We start from the raw sequence: 23,861 nt of genomic DNA on the forward strand, positions 1-23,861 counted from the left end.
GGGGCAAGTTCGTCAATTAAATTTTCTTTGAAACAAAATAAAGGGGAGACTCTCTTTAGAGGCTAGACAGTCGAGCTTTAATGACGGCTTGTAGTGTGTGGTGTCTGTGTTGTTTTCCGACAAGCGTAGTTGAAATATCAAATAAGTTGTCTGTTTCATTCAATTTCATATAATATTTTGCTTCCATTTATATAGAATTGGCATGTTTTGTTATAATTCCATAATGACGAAAGTTATTTTTCCTGTTAGAAGGATAAAACATTAACTTATTCACGTGACCAGATCATGGCTCGGTACCTTATTCCCACTTAATGTTTCTAACTCATGACTCATGACTATTGGGGCATCTTCGGCAGTGTTGCCGATCTCGTTCCCGATCGTGTTCTGCTACGGTTTGATTCGGCCGCAACTAACAACTAGCAGAAGAAATAACTGGATTCCCATAGAAAGCCACACTAGAAGCCAAGGCTAAAGGTAAAAAAATCAGGAAGTTGGAAAATCGGATTGGAAGTTCACTAAAGAAAACGGGCAGGAAAGTCCTAAAAAACCGGAAAATGACGATGAAAATACTTATTGGATATATTGCAATGAACAATATGGAACTACTAAAAAAAGTGAATTATCTGCTGCAAATGTGGCTGTACAGATGTGGAGAATGAGTTGGTTTAATTTATTTGCGATATGTGTAGGCATAACCAATTTGCTGTTAAGCATATTTCATTTCTACTGCTTGAGTTCACTAATTCCTTTAACTCGCATTAGAATGTTTTCGTTCATTATCTGTTTGATTTTTTTCGTAATTAATTTTTGTTTGTGTTTTCTTTACTTAAATATGCCTTTGAACTTTTATTTCGTTGTTATAATATTGAATAGGTCTTTGAAACAGTATTTCTTTGTTTTAATAGTAAATTCCAACTTATACATTGTTAATAACACACATTTATATGCTGCCTATCTTGCTCCATTACTGTTGCCCCTGATATCTTTTTATAAAGTTATTATTATTATGATTAAATTTGTGTATTTCTCTTAATACACCTAGTAGTGAATATAGACAAGGTTTTTTTACATCTTTATTTCTGGTTCTTCCATACGCCGATACGCGTTTCGGGCTTAGGCCCCTCTTCTGTCGGCTGTACAATAAAATACATAAGTTTCTTATATTAAAATTGTTTTATCATAACGAGGTACGACATACCACGACACGCGAATTTCTTCCAGGTGGTATTGATACACGGACACTTCGTTTAAAATTGCGTATTTACAGTTAAAATTGTTAAGATATGAATACAGTTTAAACTGTAAAATAAAATTACTATTGTTGTGAGCTTCGTGTTTAATATCGTACATCTTCCAGTAAATACTCTTGACGCCTGTGGTAGTGGAATCTTTTTTTAATTTCGTTTATATTTGTTTTGATTTATAATATAATATAATCGTTTAAAACAAATATTGATACGCCAACGAGATTAAAAAAAGATTCCACTACCACAGGCGTCAAGAGTATTTACTGGAAGATGTACGATATTAAACACGAAGCTCACAACAATAGTAGTTTTATTTTATATTTTAAACTGTATTCATATCTTAACAATTTTAACTGTAAATACGCAATTTTAAACGAAGTGTCCGTGTATCAATACCACCTGGAAGAAATTCGCGTGTCGTGGTATGTCGTACCTCGTTATGATAAAACAATTTTAATATAAGAAACTTATGTATTTTATTGTACAGCCGACAGAAGAGGGGCCTAAGCCCGAAACGCGTATCGGCGTATGGAAGAACCAGAAATAAAGATGTAAAAAAAGCCTTCTCTCTTAATACGCCTAGTAGGGAATAAAAAGACCACACGGTTTCGGAATACATAATTATGATTAAAATCGGTTTGGAAATAAAAATAACCAGTTCTATGGTAAAGATACATTCTGGTAGGCAATAAATAACGCTTTTCTTTCAGTTTACAGCGGTATTTGTTACAAAAAATGTAACTTATTCTTAGCGTGCCGAAGTTGCCCCAGTCTCCCCTAAATACATGCCGCGGATGTAATTGGATGTTGGATTAGAAGGCGGAACTCTCGGCTTTTCCAAAGGTTGTTCTTCCGGGAGTGTATCGAAAGCGTCGAAATGGCAACGAGCAGGGTTATTAATCGTATGGGTTTGGTTTGGCACGGCACGCTGCCATCGATGGAGAAAGCCGCATCGTCGAACGACTGCATTTGCATCGTGCCACCGAGGTCGGCAACGGTGACTGAAATCGAATTAGAAATTTGGTAAATCGCGGTCAAATATTTATGTACCAAATAAAAAACAAAGAAGTCGAGATAAAGATCTAAAGTTGGTGAACCGCGAGAGAAAGAAAAGTTCGCATACCCAAGAGGACCCTAGTTGGCAGTTACTGTTGGCCAGGCCTCCCGTACCCGAATCACACCGACAGAAGAAATATCTGTTAGGTCAAAGAAGGAAATGCGGGTCGTGGAAAGAAAGGAGATTGGGGTTCGACCGGATGGGCACCCGACACAAACATCGACGCGTTGGTACGGCATACGTACGCGCTACTGTCAAACCAGTATTTGAAGCGCGTGTAATTACACAAACGAAATTACTACCCTTCATACTAATAGAATATCAACGGTTTTCTCTGCAAAATAATCGGCATTAAATACAATCGTTAATAATTATTTCTGTTTGTACTTGCCATATACACAAAACAATATACTGTAGATTCAATTATGTGACCATCGTGTACAGTTTAGGCTCGCGTAGTTGATACTGGTGATTACCTCGGAGTTGACTTTTTTGTGCATTTCAACGAGTTTCCGTTAAAAAAAATAAAAAGCTATTTTCTGCTTCCGACACTTTACCCTCTACTTGACCCGACTAACGGTCACATTTGTCCCTCTATATATTGTTTATATAGTTTCGGATATTTGACTGTTCCTCCGCGTTTTGAGACTCGATAACTAATAATGGACTGTCTCTGTTCGTAGATTTTGGTCACTCTGCATCAAATTTTCGTAAAAGTTGCAGCCCAGAGAATAAGTAATTTATTTAATTTAATATATACGCTCTCCACCTCAAATTAGTAGTGTCTTATCCCCGTAATCATACTTTTCCTGTTAGCAATCGATTCGTGCCGGTCATTAACTCCTTTCGGAGGAAAATTTTTGAATCGAAATAACGTGAATTCCGCTACAAACTGGAAGTTCGTATATAGTTAATCGGGACCTCCCGCCCCTAAGGTTTCCCTATTTGGTCTCGTCTTTCGTCTAACTCCGCTCTCGCAATTAATGGACGGTGGGAGTTTCTAGGTCTACAAATTTTCAAATTGCAGCCCAACAATTTGATATAGAGACTAAAATTTGGCCCAATTCTGTTCTAATTCATACTTTTAAATTATTTTAGTCCATTTTTAAATACCTATGTAAACTATTCCAGAATTTAGAAATTTTTTCTTGAAAAAACGGAAAAAATTAAAACTAGGTGCATAAAATTTCTTAAGATAATTCTGATGCGTAAAACAATAAACGATTTAATAAATAAAATAAAGTAAAAACCAACGAATAAGTAACTACCCGCACAACTTATTCGGTTTGATTGATATTTACAGATGAATAACAAAATAAAAGGAATAAAATTTGAAAAACAATTTTTTAGAAACGAAACGGAGTATAAACATTTTATGAAATGATACGTGAACCACAGACTTTTTCTACACTTTTGACAAAGTAAGAATTGTCGACTGCCGAAGAGGGGTTCGATCCGAAATGCACCCAAAAGAGAATTCAGAGCGATTAATTTTACTCTTCTAAGAGCCTTTTCCCGCGTGATAAGTCCAACATTCGTCGAGTCGGAAAATTTAAGTAGGTCCACCTACGGCAATCGAATAAAAGGACAAGAAGCTCCGAACACATCGCGCCAGCACGACAAAGCCGAAATGCAGGAAATGCGTCAAAGATAATCGAGGAGTTGGATAAATTTAATACACACAAACGTCCGGCACCTTACATTTTCCTTAAGAATCGATATAAACTCGATACATTAATTTACCCGCAGTTTCTATCGTCAAACACGCAAAACCGCGACGTAAAAAACTCGAGATAAAGCTTAAAAACATGCGAATTAATTGTGTCTCGAAAAGCGAATATCGGTTTATCGCGGAATATAATATTAGGATACCAAAGCGCGACGTTAGAGTTAAGATACAAAGACGGGGCGGCTTCTAGACCATTAGTAGGTATTAAAACTCGTCCCGTTTACAATTTAGAAAGAGGTAAAAAGAATTCATATTTATTTACGTCTACTGTTTTACATTTCCGTGTACGTACTGTCTACTCGGACCTTTTTTTTTTTTTTTTTTTTTACTCTTTCCGCCCTGTGGGCACTAAGAGGGCCTCTTTTAGTAGGCCCATTATGGGTTCGGCCAGGCCCACAATGGGGCGACCGGGTGGTGAGGGACGGGGCCCGACATATCCGAACGAACCATCCCCGAAAAATTCCTGGGGATTATTCGACCCGTTCGGATTCGATCCCGGGTCCCCAAAGCGGTAGGCTGCCACCTTTACCGCTCGGCCATCCGGCCCTACTCGGACCTTTAGTATAATAAGTCCTATTAATGAACACGAAGTTCACTAATCGCGGAGATGATCCTAGTCAAAAGTCAAAACAAAATATCTTTATTTTCACTTAATCGCCTCTGCTAATCGGAAACTTCGACGGTATACTGTAATGAGTATTAAGAATACGCTATTCGTCTTCGGTTCGACAGTTTATTTACACGCGCCGTTACTTTAGCTTCCTCCTATTTTGACACACACATTAAAAAGTTGCATTTTGACTCGACGTAAGAAAAATATTTTTATTCGACATTGACCGTCAGTGCGTGCCGAATGTCGACATTTGCCGGTGTAAGTGAGAAATGATATTTAGTAAATATTTACTACATACACGAAACGACTGTGCGAATGCTGACATTTGCCAGATATCGATCTTTCGCAGTAACATATACAGTGGTGCCTCGTATAACGTACGCCTCGAATAACGGACGCTGCGAACAACGGACTTTCTGTTTGGCCGTTACGTGACTCGAGCAACGGACTGGCTGCGAACAACGGACTTCCGGCATAATTGGCGACTGCTCCGTGGGTGCGTTAGTGTTTTCCTAACATACTAAACAAACGTAACCGGAGACGTAGTAGCGGAGCTCTGCGTCTCCGCTACTACGGGAGTGCGCTGCCGTTTGTAGGCATTTGGGAACGACGGCGAAAGAAACAAAGATGGCGGCGCTCGCACTATCGATAGTATCGTGATGGAGAAATCTATAATTCTAAAATATGAGCTTTTAAAGGCAAAAGAAGAGTCCCAATTGTAAAATTTAACCATAAAATGGATTATTTGTCGAAAGAGCATTCAAAATAGCCACGAAAAAAATTAGAATGCCGGCTACCATTCGAAAAAAATTCGTAAAGACACTTACATCACCGCGTGCGCTAACTCGCGCTTTCACAATTTTTAAATTTTCATTCATAAAACCACATAATGGACCGGAAACGAAACTATCCGAGCCACGGAAGACGCCGTGTTGCTTTTTACCGTAAACTACTGCTACCAGCGGCCGTTTTTGTCGTTCCACGGCGCGCACTCCCACCGGAATTTAGGAACGCGTTCCGCGGGAATTTTTAAACGGATGTCGCTCGCGCAGAGTTACGCGGAGGAATAAAAGAACGCACCCCGTGTTCATTTTTTTACGATACAGTACGGTTATTTTATGCCGCGGAACGAATTAGATGTTTTAACGTGTTTCTATGGGAAAATGCGTTTCGTATAACGGACGTTTCACTTAACGGACGTGCACTCGGAACGGATTAAGTACGTTATACGAGGCACCACTGTATTCGTATGTTTGATAATTCCAAAGATAGTATAGAAAACACCGAAGAATTAATGCGCTTTTCGAACGAATAAAAACAATAACGTGACTGGATATTTGCATATTTTGGATACTAAAACGAGAAAGGTATTTCTGCAAAGAATACTTTATGAATGGAACGAAACAATTCGAAAGTTGTTAAAGTTATTCGACGGGGAAGGAACGGTTTCCCTTCTCGCCACTCTTTCGGCTAATTTTCTTTTAAAAGTAAGAATCCAATAAAATCGACTTTTGAGAGCTTATCGTAAGATTTTAAGACCGGCGCTAAAACGTAAAGAGTTTTATTTATAGAGATTTTGCTCGCGTACAGTACGTCGAGGCCGGAAATAAACGATTCCGCGGAAGAAATTCAAAGCGTCACGCCAGGTTTTAGCGTTTCCTTTTGCCGCGTTCGGACGAACGCCGCCGTCTCGTCCGGTGACATTCTGCCAGTATTTCGTCGACGAAACTATAAGCGGAAGTCGTCTTCTCTTCTTCGTTCGCCGCCACCGAACGTCCCGGGATCGTTCCTTTATCCCGGGTTCGGCGGTGGCCGTCGTCTAGAAATAAGCGGGATAATTTCTTTTCCATTTCTTCCATAATTGTATTTACGGCAACTTCTCCCTCTTCGGCTTTTAATCTCTTGGCTTTTACGCCGTCTCCCGACTCTTTCCTCCTCTTCTCGCCTTTCGCTTCTTCCATTTTTGACAAAATCTGCGAAATGTCGACCGCGAGTCGAACGCCGATTGTCGCTTTATCGAGAACGACAAAGACAATTGTTGTTATAAGAATCGGATCCTTTGTCGTCGTCACACTCGGTTTGAACGATAAACTATTCGAAAATTACGTATAAACTCCACGCGGCGGTAAGGCCGGTAGTTTCACTCTCGAAAATCCGGCAAACAAATTTTTACGACGATAATGTCGAACAATTGTCCTAGGATTTTGTTTGCGCGAAAAATCTGTCGGCAACTCTATGGAATGAAAAACTGTAAACTGTTTCTTAACAACGTGGAAAACTAGACAACCGCAGTGTCCGGTATTCTCTTACGGGGCAGTTAACGAGGAGACGGTATCCGGGGCAACGTCGGACAGCTAAAAAAATGACCAAAATTTCACAAACCAAACAATTTATTTATAAATTCGTCAGACGTTGAAGTACAGTCGATTCGTCGATTAAAAAAAGGAACGTCTCCGGGATTAAATTAGGCCCGCGATAATTTTCGGTTTCCGCGTGAGCGGAATAGGCCTACAAACCCGTAATTGTAAAGTGTGGGGAAAACCGATTAAACGTACCGAAGTCGACTCCGAGACAATTGCGAACAACGTAAAGTCGTCCGCGACTGCCCCAAACCGGCACTTTTGACGAATCTGCTCGGGAAAGACACGTTACACTCGCGAGATCGTACCTAATAACCGATCGTCGCGCGTTAAAACGGCTTAAATCGATCGATAAGCCGGACAATAGATTAAGCGGTGGCTTAAACGAAGCCAATGCGACTTCGAAATCGAATATCGAGCGAGAAAATGACCGAAGCGAAAGACAATGGCGAGGCGCGACGTCCGTCTCCCGACTCCGAAACGGAGTCAAACAATAACGGCGACACCTGTTTAAAAATGGTTAATTTATTAAAAAGAGAAGAAATTATTAAAGCCGGCTTAGAATTATTTCAAAATTCTTTACCTAAAAGGTTCATTCGAGAAAATGGTCCGGTATCTAAAGAAAAAACTCGCGAGATCTGCATCTCGGAAGGTTTAAGAACTCGACTGGACAAACAAACTCGAACGTTTACACCCGCATAAATGGCGTCGTTAATGCCCTCCGGTTACTACTGGCCGAACGTTTCGTTAATCTAAGAAAACCCGGCATTATACGTCACAAAAATAACATCTATCCGTCGTTAAAATTAGGAGAATTACCGCGACGGGGCCCGACCCAATTCTCCGACTTTTAGACGATTTAATGGCCTTAATTCTAAAACAAAGGCGACGTAAACCATTGTACTCGATACGTCTAGACTCTCCGCACCCCTACACAATTCGACTTTGTCGCGTTAAGATTATTCCCGCTATATACGGGGTATACAATCTTTGTATAAGCACCGTAATATTAATTTTTTTTTTTTAATTTTCGGAACGAGTTAACCCCTACGTAACATTATAGAAATTAATTGACCGTTTTTATTTTAATTCTTAACAGAAACCGCCTTTTCCGTTATTGATAATTAGTTTTAATAATCATACAATACCTTACTCTAAAGTAATAAATTTTTGAAAATCTTATATATAAAATTCTCCTGTCACAATGTTAGTTACCGTACTCCTCCGAAACGGCTTTACCGATTTTTACCAAATTTCATATGCATATTCAGTAGGTCTGAGAATCGGCTACTATCTATTTTTCATACCCCTACACCATTTCCCCCTTTCAAAAATATATTTATATATGGATTAAGGCTTTTATGTCCAACAGATGGCGCTAACTTCCGACGACCTAAGTTTGCTTTTCTGTGAGGCATTATGCTTTTCTGTGAGAATGGACTGAAGCAGATCATTTTCTATCTATCTATACAAATAAAATATAACGTTCGTTTGTTCCTACCGATTCCTTTGAAATTTTGACACAACGTTGCATTCGAATACGCACGTGTTTTTATATAATATACATGTCGAAATTCCCCCCAGTGGGGGGAGATGGACGGGATTAAGGCTTACCGTGAAGAACTCGGCTTCTATTATACTATTTTACATGCGGTTTTTTGCGTTTTTAATTGCGTTTTAATAGGTTACGTCAACAGAATATACACTAAAAAGAGATTTTTCGATATTCCCCAGCGGGAAAAATGACGGGATTAAGACTTACTGTGAAGAACTCGGCTTTTATTATACTATTTTAGATGCGTTTTTGATTGCGTTTTAATAGGGTACGTCAAGAGAATGTACACTAAGAAGGGATTTTTTGAAATTCCCCCCACGGGGGAAGTGTTATACATTTATAATAGATACATTTTGAGCCACAACAACGCGTGGCCGGGTCAGCTAGTAGTTATATATAAGATTGTCGTGTCACAATTTTTGTTACCGTACTCCTCCGAAACGGCTTTACCGATTTTCACCAAATTTCATATGCATACTCAGTAGGTCTGAGAATCGGCTACTATCTATTTTTCATACCCCTACACCGTTTCCCCCCTTTCAAAAATATATTTATATATGGATTAAGGCTTTTATGTCCAACAGATGGCGCTAACTTCCGATGACCTAAGTTTGCTTTTCTGTCAGGCATTCTGCTTTTCTGTGAGAATGGACTGAAGCAGATCATTTTCTATCTATCTATATCAAATAAAATATAACGTTCGTTTGTTCCTACCGATTCCTTTGAAATTTTGACACAACGTTGCATTCGAATACGCACGTGTTTTTATATAATATACATGTCGAAATTCCCCCCAGTGGGGGGAGATGGACGGGATTAAGGCTTACCGTGAAGAACTCGGCTTCTATTATACTATTTTACGTGCGGTGTTTTGCGTTTTTAATTGCGTTTTAATAGGTTACGTCAACAGAATATACACTAAAAAGGGATTTTTCGATATTCCCCATCGGAAAAAGGGACGGGATTAAGGCTTACCGTGAAGAACTCGGCTTTTATTATACTATTTTAGATGCGTTTTTGATTGCGTTTTAATAGGGTACGTCAAGAGAATGTACACTGAGAAGGGATTTTTTGAAATTCGCCCCACGGGGGAAGTGTTATACATTTATAATAGATACATTTTGAGCCACAACAACGCGTGGCCGGGTCAGCTAGTTATATATAGTTTCGTATCTCCTCGTTTAATCACGCGTGAAAAAGGTACACACAGAAAACATTAAAGACGAAAAGATTTCACAAACCAAACAATTTATTTATAAGTTCGTCAGACTGAACCGGGCTAATTCTCGGGGATTATAATTGTAACATAATTCGAACACCAAACCGACGAAGCGTAGCCAACCGAATTCGTAATAATAGAATCGAATATCTTAAATCGGGTAATGAGATTGCGACACGTTATTAATCGATACAATAGATTTTTTCACACGTGTTTCGCATCGATTCTCGGACGTTAAAATAGGAGTCAACGCGACTGGCAAGAATTTGATTTCTTCTACCATTTTTGACTCTTCGTTTTTAAGATAAAAGGCGCGTTTCTCGAGAAGTCCGTCTCCGTTCCGAAATACCGTCGCGAATGACTTACCGCAATTAATTTTTAATTTCTCGCCTAACTCGTACACGGCCCGTATCTTCTAAGTAAGGCGGCCGCTGTCGAACAACCGGCGCTACGTCGTCCGCGTACGATACCGAATTTACTACCCGCCTATCGAGTAAAAACAGTCCACCCTTCTCTCGAAACAACCGTCGAGATCGAAGGTATAACCGTTAAACGGACCCGGTACCGACGGTCACCTCGTAATAACCCGCGATAAATCTCAAAAGCCGGCCATCGAATAGGTCCTCGTTTAATCACTACTTCGTAGTGCTTAAAGAGTAAACCTATCGTTATTATTATAAGATTTTCCTCTGCCCGGTATTTAATCATTTTCTTTTGTAGATTTGAAATAACAACAGAATCGAAAGCCTTCCCGATATCTAAAAATAAAGCGGACACCTTTCTTCTCGTTACAAACGAGTAAGTCGTAATCGAATAATTGCAATAACGACAAATAAGGCCAACCGAGCGCCCCCACTTTTAACAAATGCAAATTGGATATAATTTTTATAGTTATTCCGTTCGACCCAAACGTTAAACTCTTAATAAAACTGAAGTAACTTACGAAGACCCGAAAGAAGCGCTATCGAAAAAAGGGGAGAGGAAACTTCATCAAACGCGTTAAGCGAGGTTATTCCTGTCGTTTGGAATCTTACCGGTGTTATATAAATTATTAAATTGTCTAACCGAGAATTCTACGATATTCCTCGGTAAATTTTTATTGCGAAATTGGAAATGGAGTCGGAGCCGCGTAATCCTTTAATTTTTTTATATTATCACTAAAGTCCGGATTTTTGGGTGCCGCACCCACTCGATTTTCGAAAGGGGCGGAGTGTAAAAGACAAACTAAGTCGGTTTTAGCGCGGCAGGCCACTCGTTGCCTAATTGTTTAGCGCCCAAATCGCAAACCCGCCCGGAACGGTGACTAGCACCCGAGCTATATATTTTGCACCCCGCTTTCCCCTTTTTACATTTTCAAAGAATATGTTGACATTTATCTCTTTTTTGGTGTTTTTTACTTATTCGCTCGAGGGGAAAAAACAAATTCGTTAAACCGGACACGCGTGCCGAGGAAAAAAATACGGAAATTAGCTCACTCTCTTCTTTTGTCGAGAGAAAAGGGGGTAAAGCGGAATTTTCTGGATTAAACAACTAAGCGTTAGGATTGTTTTAAGAACGTAAACAGATTCGCCGAAAATCTGCGCACGCTGTGTTCTTTTCTAGGAAAAGAACAATCTAGAAAATTCTGTGTCGAGGTCACCTTACCTCGACTGGCGAGCGCGACAGTTCCAATTCCTTTGTTCGGTGTCGGCGACATTAGAAAATGACAAAATCGTCCGCATCTAAACCCAACATTTTAGCAAATAAGTTTAAAGCCGAAGGCGTAGGCGCAGACGGGAAAGTTCTTCGCTGTTCCATTCGCGATTACGCGATTTCCGTCGATGCGAAAAACCGAGAAACGAAAATAAAGACACACACGAGTTGGGAAAAACGTAGAGAAGGCGAACAAAAAAGGAAGAATTTCGAGCATATATTTATGGGGGCGCCCGGACACTGTCGGAGACAATCCCCGTAGCGTTTATACCGGAAGAAACAACGGATTCCACAAAACGGTACGCGCCGAACATTCTCGTCGCGCCACCGACCGGGCGCTACGTACCACCGACGTTGTTCGAAACGTACCGACTGGAAAATACGAAGTCGACGACCTCTAATGTCCGGTCGTCCGTCGGGGATCTCGGATAAACGGCGCGGTATTCTACCGCGACAACTTCGTCCTCCCGGTGATTCCGCGGCCGTCGACCGATCCGGTAGCGACGGCGGAGCGCCACTCCGCGCATTCGTACGAGTTATCGGTGGATAAAATCGACGAGCCGGAAAGACGTGGACCGAAATGCGGAATTAGCGGAATGTCGCCAGTCGGGCACTCGGCGTACCGAAAGGTTTTGCCCCGGACGAACTCCAATCCAGTTTATCAAAAAATCCCGATTTGAAAAATAAGTGGAACGATACGTTCCACTTATTTGTCTTCCGGGAGAGATTGTTCCTTAGGTTACTGGTATTATTCCGATTACCTACATTTTTAACTTTAAGCTCTAACACCGTATCCTCCATCTTTTCTACCTCGACACGTCGTTTCGTCTTTTCGTCGACTTAATTCGACCGGTTTACCCGAACTAATATCGCCAGTAAACATTTTGTCCTTTTAATTTTTCGTGTCTAATTGTTGGTTGGAATTTTTGCTCCTCGGTCTCGATTTTTTACACGAATCTGCCGTAAATACCTTTTCCTCGTAATCTACCGAAATCTTCGCCGTTGGTTTTCTTTCGTTTTTAGTCAAACGAATCCGGCTACTTCGTATACCTAATTTTACATCTACAAACCGATTAACTTCCCTCCGGCGGTCCACCCGGTTAAACGGAAAATTCGTAATTACAATATTTTCGTTGTATCTCTCGTTAACCGATTTATCCGACCGAATTCTAACGTACCTTTTATCCGACCGATGTAACTTGCATTTCTTCTGCTCGAAAAAAACTTAACTTCTGTCTTTATTCCTTGTAATTCCGCATTCGGTTGTAAACATTCTCCCGAATTAAGTCGCGTGTGGATTCGAACGTCCCTCCACGTCCGGTTCGGTGTCCGCCAACGTTTCGAAATGCTTTTGCATTTCTTAGACCTTTACGATATTCTTCTTCCACTCGGTGAAATTACTCGTTAAAACGTCCAATTGATTTTCCTTTTCGGTTTATTGGAAATTTCCTCGCGCGGTCTGCCCCTCCCCCTCTTTGCATATCCGCTCGAGATATTAGCCGAAAACGAGGAAGAGGACCCGGATTAGGCTCGATTCCCGCATAAATCGATAAACGAGTAACTAAAGTCGAGGATAATCTAATTACAAATATTCGACTCGTTGGATATTTGTAATTAGATATTTGTTCTCCTTCGAAAGTTGACTCGCCCCTCCGGCGTAGAGCGCACGCCCCTTCGATATCCGCAAATTATTATATATTTTTTCAAATAAACAAAATATTCACCTAATAAATCAAACGTTATATACGGGACTTAAGATGTAAAATAGTCGAGAATCTCCCGCCGCTAAAGGCACTCGACCGTTTCGTCCGTCCGGCAAAAACATCCTTCCCAATTTGGAAACCGAGGAAATGGGCAGAGAGTTACGCGATAGGCTCCGACAAACAGAATTTTAAAAAATATATATTACCGTCGGTTTTATTTTAAAAGCCAATTTAGGATTAGGGGTTGTGTTTGAATCGGGTATGGCAAAAACAAATTGATGAAAAAAGATACGTTACGTCAAATTACGTCATTTAAATAAATAGAAAAGTGCCTATTGTCTGCCTATTAACAATATTAAACGAAAGAATAAGAATATTAAAGCGCCCCGCGTAAGAACGGAGAAAAAACACTCGGATTATAAATAAAATACAATTTGTCACCATCGAGCGCTTCGAAATCTTAACAAAAATTAGTTTCGACGTAGAAACTCGAACGATGGAAATGTAGCTTTTCGGAAAAATTGGCAAAGTCCGGTTCGAATTGTTTCCGAATTAAAATATTAATTTTATATAAAACTTCGTTTGTAATTTTCCAATACTCCGTCCTTCAAACCGAGTGTGACGACGACAAAGGATCCGATTCTTATAACAACAATTGTCTTTGTCGTTCTCGATAAAGCGACAATCGGCGTTCGACTCGCGGTCGACATTTCGCAGATTTTGTCAAAAATGGAAGAAGCGAAAGGCGAGAAGAGGAGGAAAGAGTCGGGAGACGGCGTAAAGGCCAAGAGATTAAAAGCCGAAGAGGGAGAAGTTGCCGTAAATACAATTATGGAAGAAATGGAAAAGAAATTATCCCGCTTATTTCTAGACGACGGCCACCGCCGAACCCGGGATAAAGGAACGATCCCGGGACGTTCGGTGGCGGCGAACGAAGAAGAGAAGACGACTTCCGCTTATAGTTTCGTCGACGAAATACTGGCAGAATGTCACCGGACGAGACGGCGGCGTTCGTCCGAACGCGGCAAAAGGAAACGCTAAAACCTCGCGTGACGCTTTGAATTTCTTCCGCGGAATCGTTTATTTCCGGCCTCGACGTACTGTACGCGAGCAAAATCTCTATAAATAAAACTCTTTACGTTTTAGCGCCGGTCTTAAAATCTTACGATAATTTGGCCAAACATCGGAGCATCTTCCAGCAATATTAGTGAAGGAATTTTAGGGCAAAAAATGCAGTTGGGAGTCTTTCCGTGCCCGTGTTGATTTGTCCTTTTTATTATCGTGCGACGTTGCTTCGTGCAAAGTTTTTTTGTATGTGTAGTCCGCGTAATGCGCACTTTATTCACGCGTCGAGTCTTACTGTCAAATCTACTTCCCGTATGCTAGTGCCGCAACTGGAAAACTTTCCTTTACTTACACGTTTTTGTTGAACTTTACTTTTTAAACCCGGTTTCGCCGGTTTTTAATGGCATTTCGAGTATTTTTCGGTGATCGATAACTTCGTAATAGAATAGTTGTCGCCATAGTTTTATATTCACCCGACAGTCACGCGATAGTTTGTAGTACGTCGTGTCGGGCGATAACCGGTTGACTAATACTATGCCCAAATTGAAAATCGAAATATTAGTTTAGAAATAGTGCATTTTTAAAATCATCGGGCTGGTATTAATAGATCGAAAGTAATGGCCAGTCTTAAAGTCACGTTATAATTATCTGAGATCATAGGATAATTTATTACTTTTCCGGCTATTATATATGATGGGGAGGAAAGTACGGCCATCGGTCAAAAAATGGCCCCTAAGATTTTTACATTTTTGGACTTACGACACCCGGAAACGTCGAGAAATGGAAAAAAAATTCGGGGTAATTTCGGTAAGCGTGGATGTTAGTGTGTGTGGGCGTCTATTTCGCTTAATATCTGGGGATGGAATAGAAATTAAGTAACGAAATTTGGTACGGTGGCTCGTATACGAAGGGCATCGATGCTATTACGTTTTGTCGGCGAAAGGTCGAAAGAGTGGGGAGATGGAGTGGGTTACGTATCTTCAGAGGGTAGGACTAAAGATTTTATTCGATATTAATATTTACATTCTGTTATAAAATTCGCCCCTACCCTCAAAATTAAGCTTTTTGCCATTTTATAGTAATTAAAAATATAAAAAGTTTTTATAACAAAATCTGATAATAGATGGTGCCACACACAATTTTATTTTTTGCTTAATAATACAGCGGAACCTCGGTATAAGACTTTAATCCGTTCCCGACGTTCGGACTTATGCCGAATAGGACGTATACCAAACCAACCTTCCCATAAGAAGTAACGTAAAAACGATTAATCCGTTCTGGTGTAAAAAATCCCCCTCTCGATACGATATATTAATGGAGTTGTAAAATAATTGAAACACTCGAGCACATTAATAAAAAAATAAATTTTTTATAGCTTTTTAAAGTTATTACAGTAATAATCGCAAATAATCGCTTCCGATACGCCGTCGCCAGCACACGTTTTTCAGTTATCCAAAGCAAAAGCAATTTCTCGACACGATCTAACGTCTCCGATCTCTGTTTAGAAATCGATCGAACCCCTTTCGCAACGTTAGCGGATTTAATAACGTCTTTATTTTTCGCCATCGTCGATATCGTCGTTCTCCGAATACGGTGTTCGACACTTAAATCTCGAACACCCACGCCACCTTCGTATTTCTCGACCATCTCTTTTTTCGGTTCCGTCGCCATTCTAGTCATTTTTTTTTTTAGTTTTCTGTCGCTTTTCGTTTGCCTTTTTTGCAATTCGTGATTAATAAAATTAATAAAATGAGAAGAAATTTGTTTCGTCCAAACGGGACGTATTCTAAAGCGGACGTATACCGAGGTTCCACTGTATGAAAGTTTTTTAAACTCAAAACGGCCGGAAAAGTTACGCGACTCTCGTTGCTAGCTTTTATAACATCGCAGTCATCGGTAAATCGGATTATTAAGAAACGAGATATTTGTTACGTTTTCAACGAGACAAATATCTTATTTTTTAATATTTAATCTTTTCGATACCACCCGACTTTCACGCGTCTTACGTACGTTTTTCTCGGGCTCTATTCCGCGTCGAATATCGGGTATCGTATAATTTCGATACTTTATACGAAACGTCATTTACACTTTTTATACAAAGTCGAAGCGAATATTTTTATTTTGTTATAAATCTTACATTTAATTGCGTCGCTCCGTGTGTCCGCCTTCCGCGTAATATACACTCCTCGCCGTACGCGGCCAAACCCTTAGAGCTCCGGGGAGACCTTTGTGATTTTTTTCCGAATGGCACCTCCTAGTCCATTTAATGCGCGCGAGTCGACGGCGGTGCTTCGGAGCGATTTTGGCTCCCGTTAACGCGGCAGATCTTCCTCTCGCCTCGGGATTTCGTGGGTAAAACCGAGCTTCGTCGGTTGCCGTAAACTTTTGTCACCCGTCTTTATTCGGCGGGTGGTAGAACGGCCCGGCCCGGTCGCAACGTCCGACCGGACGAAATCGCGTCTTAAAAATAAATATTACGTTACCTTCGAAACGGTTAATAAATCTTTTTAAATTTACGCCAGAAAGAGGAATCCCCGAGCTTCCGTTCGCGCGCTTTATCATTCAATTATGTCAATGACTTATTATCAAAATGTTGGTCGGATGACCAAAGAATTATCGCAGTCCGAATTCGGTAATAACGACGATAGTGATAAGGGTTACCCTTTTATTTATTTTATTTGTCGATATTAAAAATATTACGCGATATTTATAAGTTTGAAATAAGAACGAGTATACATTAAATAATTTATTATGCGCGAACAATACTAATTTTTTGTAGACTGGTCGCGTACGAAGAAAACCGGTTCCTTCGTTCACCGAGTGAAGAAAGATAAAGAAAGTGGAGAATTTCGAGTCGAAGTTGCGATATAGATTAAGAATAATTATCCTATTACGTCGCGAGAGGTTAATGCTACAAAAACATAATGGTAACGAGTGGATAACTGGAAAATCGATCTCGGCTCTATCGTAAAATGCGCAAATTTACTTTATTTGCCTAATTTTAAGTTTAGGGAACTCGAAACGATTAATATAAAAACCACTTCTGGATGTTTATAATCATTTACGACATCCGTCTTACCGGTTACTTCCCTTTCGCGTTCCGTTTATCAAATCTCCGATTCCCTTTCCCTTTCGGATCGCTATAACCTTAGACTAGCTTAGGCTGGGACGAGGGACCCCGGCACCCTCCAAAGCGAAAGGAAACAAAAAAATACTAGAAAATTTCCCCCAAATTTTTTCTTAATTAAAAGCGTACCGCGAGTTTTCAAAAAATATCTCGTTTATCTCTTAATTATTCTCTCGTTGTTCCGGCGCATCCACTTTCGTTTTATCCTTAAATTCGACATTCCGCGGGTAACAATTTCCTCATTCTCTGTGTTTAAATAACTACACCGGGCGATGCGATTGCCGTACGTATTTTTCGATATATACATATATATATAAACATTGTTTTTTTTCTCGTTGGCCTATAAATCAAAATTCCGATAGGATATTATTAAAAATGTAAACCTAATCTGTACGGGAATTAATGATTTGTCTACGAGGAACGATAGATCGATCGAAAGATAAAGCTCGTTTGACAGTTACGACGTAATAGGCAGTGTTTAACGCGTGTCGCTCGTACTCCACCAGTTCTATTTTAGATCTATCTACTTATGTGTATTTCGGAGACAAATTATAACCCCATCCATCTCGTAACCGAGATAGACCGACTTTAACCACTATATAATATATATAAAGTCGAAAAGAACTAAGCGACGACACCTCCGGTGTTCGGTAATTTTCGCTACGCCGCGCAGAAAAACATAAATTAACTATTAATTTAATAAATTGTAATCGATCCGTAGGCGTTAACGGACTACAAATACTCAGTTTGAGACTATCGACGCGGTCGTAAATGGAGATTTTATAATAGAAGAATGACGTAAGTTCTTACTTAAAATAAAAATTTCGTTTTAAAAATAAATTCTCCCATTAATCATCATTATCGTATTTTGTTGTTTTATTGTACGAATCCGGCCAGCCGAATGCCTCCGGAGGTAAAAGGTCGATGGCGCAATCCACGAGAAGATACCGTACTTCAAATTCTAATTTCTTTAGGAAAAGGCTACAGACTCCGAAGGAAAGCCGAGCGACGTTACCGGGGCTGGTTAAAAACCCGAACCAAGTGTTTGCGCCGTATCATTTACGCGCGTGCGGAACACACTGGCAAACGAGATGCAGCAAACTCGCGGAAGCGGAAGTGTTTCCCGGGCAGAAGGCCGAGAAATTTCCATCGGTACAAACGTTTACGAAAAAGACAAAAGACAATCGCAACACCGACGAAAAAGACGAAAAATTTTCGTGACCAAAGCCGAGAAATCTCTAATTTGTCCAAAGAGTAGGCTAAACAAATTATCTTACTCCGCTTTAAACCGGGAACTAACGTCCATCGCTTAGAACGATTGGAGAGTCTTTCGCAACTCTAGATAAAGTACCGAAAGAAATACTAAGAGTAGGCTAAGGCCCTGCGGAGACATATTTAGCACCCGTTTGGCCATAAATCGGCACTTACATTGTCAACATCCTCGCGTTCCGACGCTCGCGAGAGAAAGACTCGAGATAATTCCTTTCCGTAAATCTCTCGCTTTCGAATACATTCGACTTCAGTTTTTCTCGAAGTTATCGCAACGACTTCCGAATGTTATAACTCTTTTTTTATTCTTTTTAAGTACCTTTAAACTAAATGCATTTCGGACCGGTATCGCCCCTCTTCGGTTATTATACAACTGTTAATATTAATCTGCACCGAGGTGGAAATAAATTCCGGTTTTAGCAATAAAATTAAAATATAAACAATAAAATAAACTTACGTTCGGTGTACAAATCGAATTATTAAATACGCATTTGGCTTTCGAATCTTCGTATACATCGTTAAAATCAACGAGCGTATATCGTAAGATCAGCACTCCCTTCCAAACACAAAACGAAGAACTTTTACCTCACTTTTACCGGTGCTTAAACACTATCGTAGTCCCCCGCTGGCTAAAAGTTGATACCGAAAGGGGTGTAATCGCGTACCATCGTTATTATTAATTTATATTTCGAAACGTTCCAGAATTTTGCTTTTAAATGTATTAGACTCCCTTTTAATTATTTTTTAATTTCGCAACCTCGGCTATTGCGGTGGCGTATAATTATTATTTCTAATTGCTGCGATGCGCTCTTTAAACCTCGTTCCTAATTCTCTACCCGTTTCCCTTATATATATAGGCCTATATTATTTCGCTCGCGACTCGAAATTTATAAACGACGCGTTTAATATCCCGAATGTTTTGTTTTTTGTTCGTGACGATGTATACGCGTTTTAATTTTGCACAATTTATTTGTTTTTTATTATTATTATCATTTAATCGGTTTGAGAAAAAGTAATATTGGGTTGCCGAATACAGATCCAAACAATAAGCTAAACGAAGTATCGCGCGACCGGGTTAGGTAAGATTAGGTAATTACAGCCATTCTAAGGTAACGGAGTGACAAAGTCAAAAACGACGGGGGCCGGTGTCTCGGTGGCCCAGAATGTGCCTCGAGCATCTCCCACGCTCAAAGTCCCGGACAAACCTCAAATCCGAACCCCCTTTTAGTGCGGGCGGGATGGATGGATCGCGATCCTGCCAGAAGCCGACTCCTTTTACCCGTAATAATTTTTTTCTACGCGGGCATTGCCAAAAGTTGTGTATTTTTGATATCCAGAACAATATCAATATCCGTATTTTGATTCGTCGTCGTTCTAAGAATCGAATCATTTTTTAAATTTTCTACCTTCTCTCTGACTTTGAGTATTCGTTTAACTCGATATCATCGACCTAATAATGCCACTATTCATTTTTACGGGGAAAGGCATCTATGTATAAAGCGCAGAAAAACATCTCTACTAATAAGAAAAATGTCAAAAATCTCTCTCAAATTAATACAATATTTAACCAACAGATGGCGAAACGACACACGTGCCGACACGATCCACCAAAGCTTATTTCTACAGAATTACTTACACGCGTAAGTTAAAACTAAAACTATTGTCCTGACAATTTTCATTATTTATAGAACTTGTATCAGTTTTGTGCGGTTAAAAAGTTTTTTAAGTATTAAAATAAAACGGAATCCTCTTTCGTGAAAATAAAAAAAGACGGTTTTTCGGAAAACCGTCTTTTTTTATTTTCAGAACGTCGAATATCACAAATAACCATTAACTACGTAATATCGGCAGTAAATAGGACATTTCGTACTGTCATTAAAGAAAATGAATGTCGGTCGTAAAGCGGGGTCTTTCGCCGTCATTTTGAAAGTGTCGTATTAGATATAATGCGATTAAGAACTGCGCGAAAGCGTATCCGAGGCTCTTAAAAGCGTGCGGTCTCCTTCATAAACAGGAAAATGTCTATAATAAATGCTTACAATATTCAAAATCGATTATTTACTAAGCTACAAAATAAACTGAGTGTTTATATAATACATATAACGAATTGGTATTCACTTGGTATTCGTCTACGACGTAATAAACTCGTCACCTAATTTATCGTTTAGATTTAATCCGTATCGAATAGAGTGGCTGTATGTATTTTGCTAGACGTTCTAAACAAAAAGATTCTTGGTACGTCATTTTTGACCCTTCCCGTTTGGGACGTGCACCGATACGGATGCTAATTGTTTACGGGGTTTCTACAAACAGAAACGTCACGGTCGTTATTGGTCTTTCGATTATTTTTACAAAGAACCACCTGGAAATAATGAACGAATATAGGGCCTATGTAAAAAATTATCCGACGTTTCGGTAGTCTTCCTGTATAACAACATCGCGGTAATTTGATACCGACCGGCGTAGTGACCTTAATTAAATTCGTCCGTTTCGATACTTTTGTCGGGAACGGCGTGCCGGAAACCAATTATTTCCGAATCGGCACGGGGTGGAAAAATCTATATTCACCGGAGAATCGCGGAAAATTAGCACGTAGACTAAATTTTGTAACGAAAATTACATTGCGTAATGACGGTAATCTTGGCCAGTTTACGTTCTATTGTAGGCCGAAATACGAGTAGTTTATAAATTTAAAGTTTTATATCGTGGCTCGGAACTGACATACAAACACAAACTGTGGTGTAAATGGCTACACCGACTCAAAAAGTTTTTTAGTCGGTAGTACTTTCCTCGTTCCTGCGTTAATTCAAAGCCACGATATAAAAGTTTGAAGTTGTAAACTACCTTCGGGGACCCTGTATTTTATAACCGAGTTCTAGTTTAATCCGTTAAAGCGGAGATGTTATTGCGATAAAGCGCGGCATGACAGTAGACAATACCCTTAAGAAAGAATAGTCAAAAACTATAGAATTTAAAATCTACGGGAAAATACTGGCAAGATAAATATACATATTTACCTTGCCAAATCTTTCGCAAATGTCTCGCTATTAGCCGAGTAGTTAACACCGCCGAAAACTGATAGTTGGTGGTGGATTGACGCCTGGCCGGGTGGAGTTTTCCGGGTTTCTCCACGTTTGTAACATTTAAATGTGGGCCAGTTTCCCAGTCTTACCGGAAAGCGCCACCCCACCGTAAATCGCCCCCGTGTCGCGGCGCTGTGTACAGTCCCTGGCCAAATTATTAGACGCACTATAATTTTTATGCAAATTTTAATTATCAGCTACTACAATTTGGCCTTTGAATATTTATTACCAATGAATTTAACCTGTAATGTACAGTTTACTTTATTACATAGGTGCTAACACAAATAAAACGTTATATTTATTGAAAATTTTTGTTTTTATTAACATAGTAAAAAAATACAAAATTGCCATTTAAATTTTAGTATTTTGTTGAGCCACCTTCTGCAGCTATGAAAACCTCAATCCGGCGCTGCATGCTGTCGATGCAAGATTGGACCGTCTCTTGCATTTGTGGATGATGATTCCACACATGGATGATTTTTTCCAAAAGCTGCGTTTTGGTTGCGATGACTTCTTCGGCCACTTCCCTCTTCGTGAGCTCCCACACATTTCTATGGGGTTCGTGTCAGGACTATTACCCGGCCAATCCAACAGAGGTATATTTTGCTGTTGTAGATGTTTTTACAGACTTGGCTGTGTGACAGGGAGCTCCATCTTGATAAAAATAAATGGTTCCCCATTTGGGAGCCATTCTCTAACCTGTGGTAGCAACCGATTTTGCAAGACTTCTTTATATTGGTCTTGCCTCGTGGTGCCTTTTACTACCTACAGGCGCCCAGTGCCCTTGCCGCCGATGACGGACCAAATCATTACTTTCGTGGGGTGCTTAACAGTATGAATGACGCAGTCAGAATGAAATTTTTCGTTTCTACGATGACGGACAAAATAAGCTCTGTTGGATCAAATTTCAAATGTGCTTTCATCGCTGAAACAGACCCGAGAAAACAAAAAAACAAATGTATCTTATGAATCAAGTACCTACTGTTAATTTGTCTATTTTATAGTAAATAATCTATTTAATGTTAAATTACCGATCTCCAGAAGTCTACATCCTTATCACACCACTGTTTGGCCCACTTCAAACGCTTTGCTTTCATTGCAACCGTTAACTTGGGTTTTCTTGCCGGTCGGTAAGCCTTAAAATCCAGATCTTTCAATTTTCTGCGAACAGTGCGCTCAGAAGCATTCACGTTTGCATCTTCCAATTGAGATTTTATTGATTTAGTGGTAGCAAATCTGTTTTATAAGCAAATATTCTTAAGACATATTTCTGGCCTTGGGTTGAAAATTGGCTTTCTGCCGCATTTATTTTTTCTTTTCGAACTCAGATCTTGATTTGATTCAACTTTTTTCTTTATACGTCGTACGCTAGCTTCAGACACCTTCAACCTTCGTGAAATTTCACGGTTGGAATACATTTTTGTATTAACGAGGGCTTTGACTTCAGCTTTTTTACGTGGTGAAAGGTCCCCCTTTTTGTCCACGTCAAAAGATCACAATTTATTATATCTGGTTGGTAAAAATACTGCTATCGAAGAAAACAAACACTTGCGTAATTGAACAAAACCACGACGTAAATACAAGAGGCGAACAGAAACACGTCCACACCAGTAGCAAGTGAGAACGCGACTGAAACACGTTCGTACTTGTACGCTACACTTCAATGTCTAAGCTCTGATACCTACCAATAAATTAACATTGTAATGAAATATAACAAATATAGGTATACAATGACATTAAAAAATAAGTTTCGTTTATCAAAATTATAATTTATAAGATAGACCTACACCAGACCGGGCATAAAACATTGAATTATGAAAAATCTGTAGTGCGTCCAATAATTTGGCCAGGGACTGTACAAAAACAAACAAATAAAACCTCTCGTCGCTAGTTTTTCGTATTAATAATTTTACTTCGGCAGCATTAATGCCGGCATCTAAACTTTTCCGACGATTCTTTCCAATATAAAGTCATTTTAGTCGGTAAAGAATGAAGGATGACTTTAGATTAAATTTTCTCCCATTTCATCCGCACTGCCGATTTTACTTTTGCGATTGTTACATACGACGGAGGAAAACTATAGCCATCGGTCAAAAAATGTCCCCCGAGACTTTTACATTTCTGGACTGATGGAACCTTGAA

At 39.7% G+C, this 23,861-nt stretch overlaps 1 pseudogene; it reads right to left on the minus strand.

Moving 5' to 3' along the window:
• Window positions 1-13,412: 13,412 nt before the first annotated feature.
• LOC136979230 (uncharacterized) lies at window positions 13,413-23,209 on the minus strand (annotated as a pseudogene).
• Window positions 23,210-23,861: the final 652 nt, after the last annotated feature.

This window comes from Centruroides vittatus, unplaced genomic scaffold (genome assembly GCF_030686945.1).
Source record: "Centruroides vittatus isolate TY-2023 unplaced genomic scaffold, ASM3068694v2 contig_596, whole genome shotgun sequence".
Classification (NCBI taxonomy): Eukaryota; Metazoa; Arthropoda; class Arachnida; order Scorpiones; family Buthidae; genus Centruroides; species Centruroides vittatus.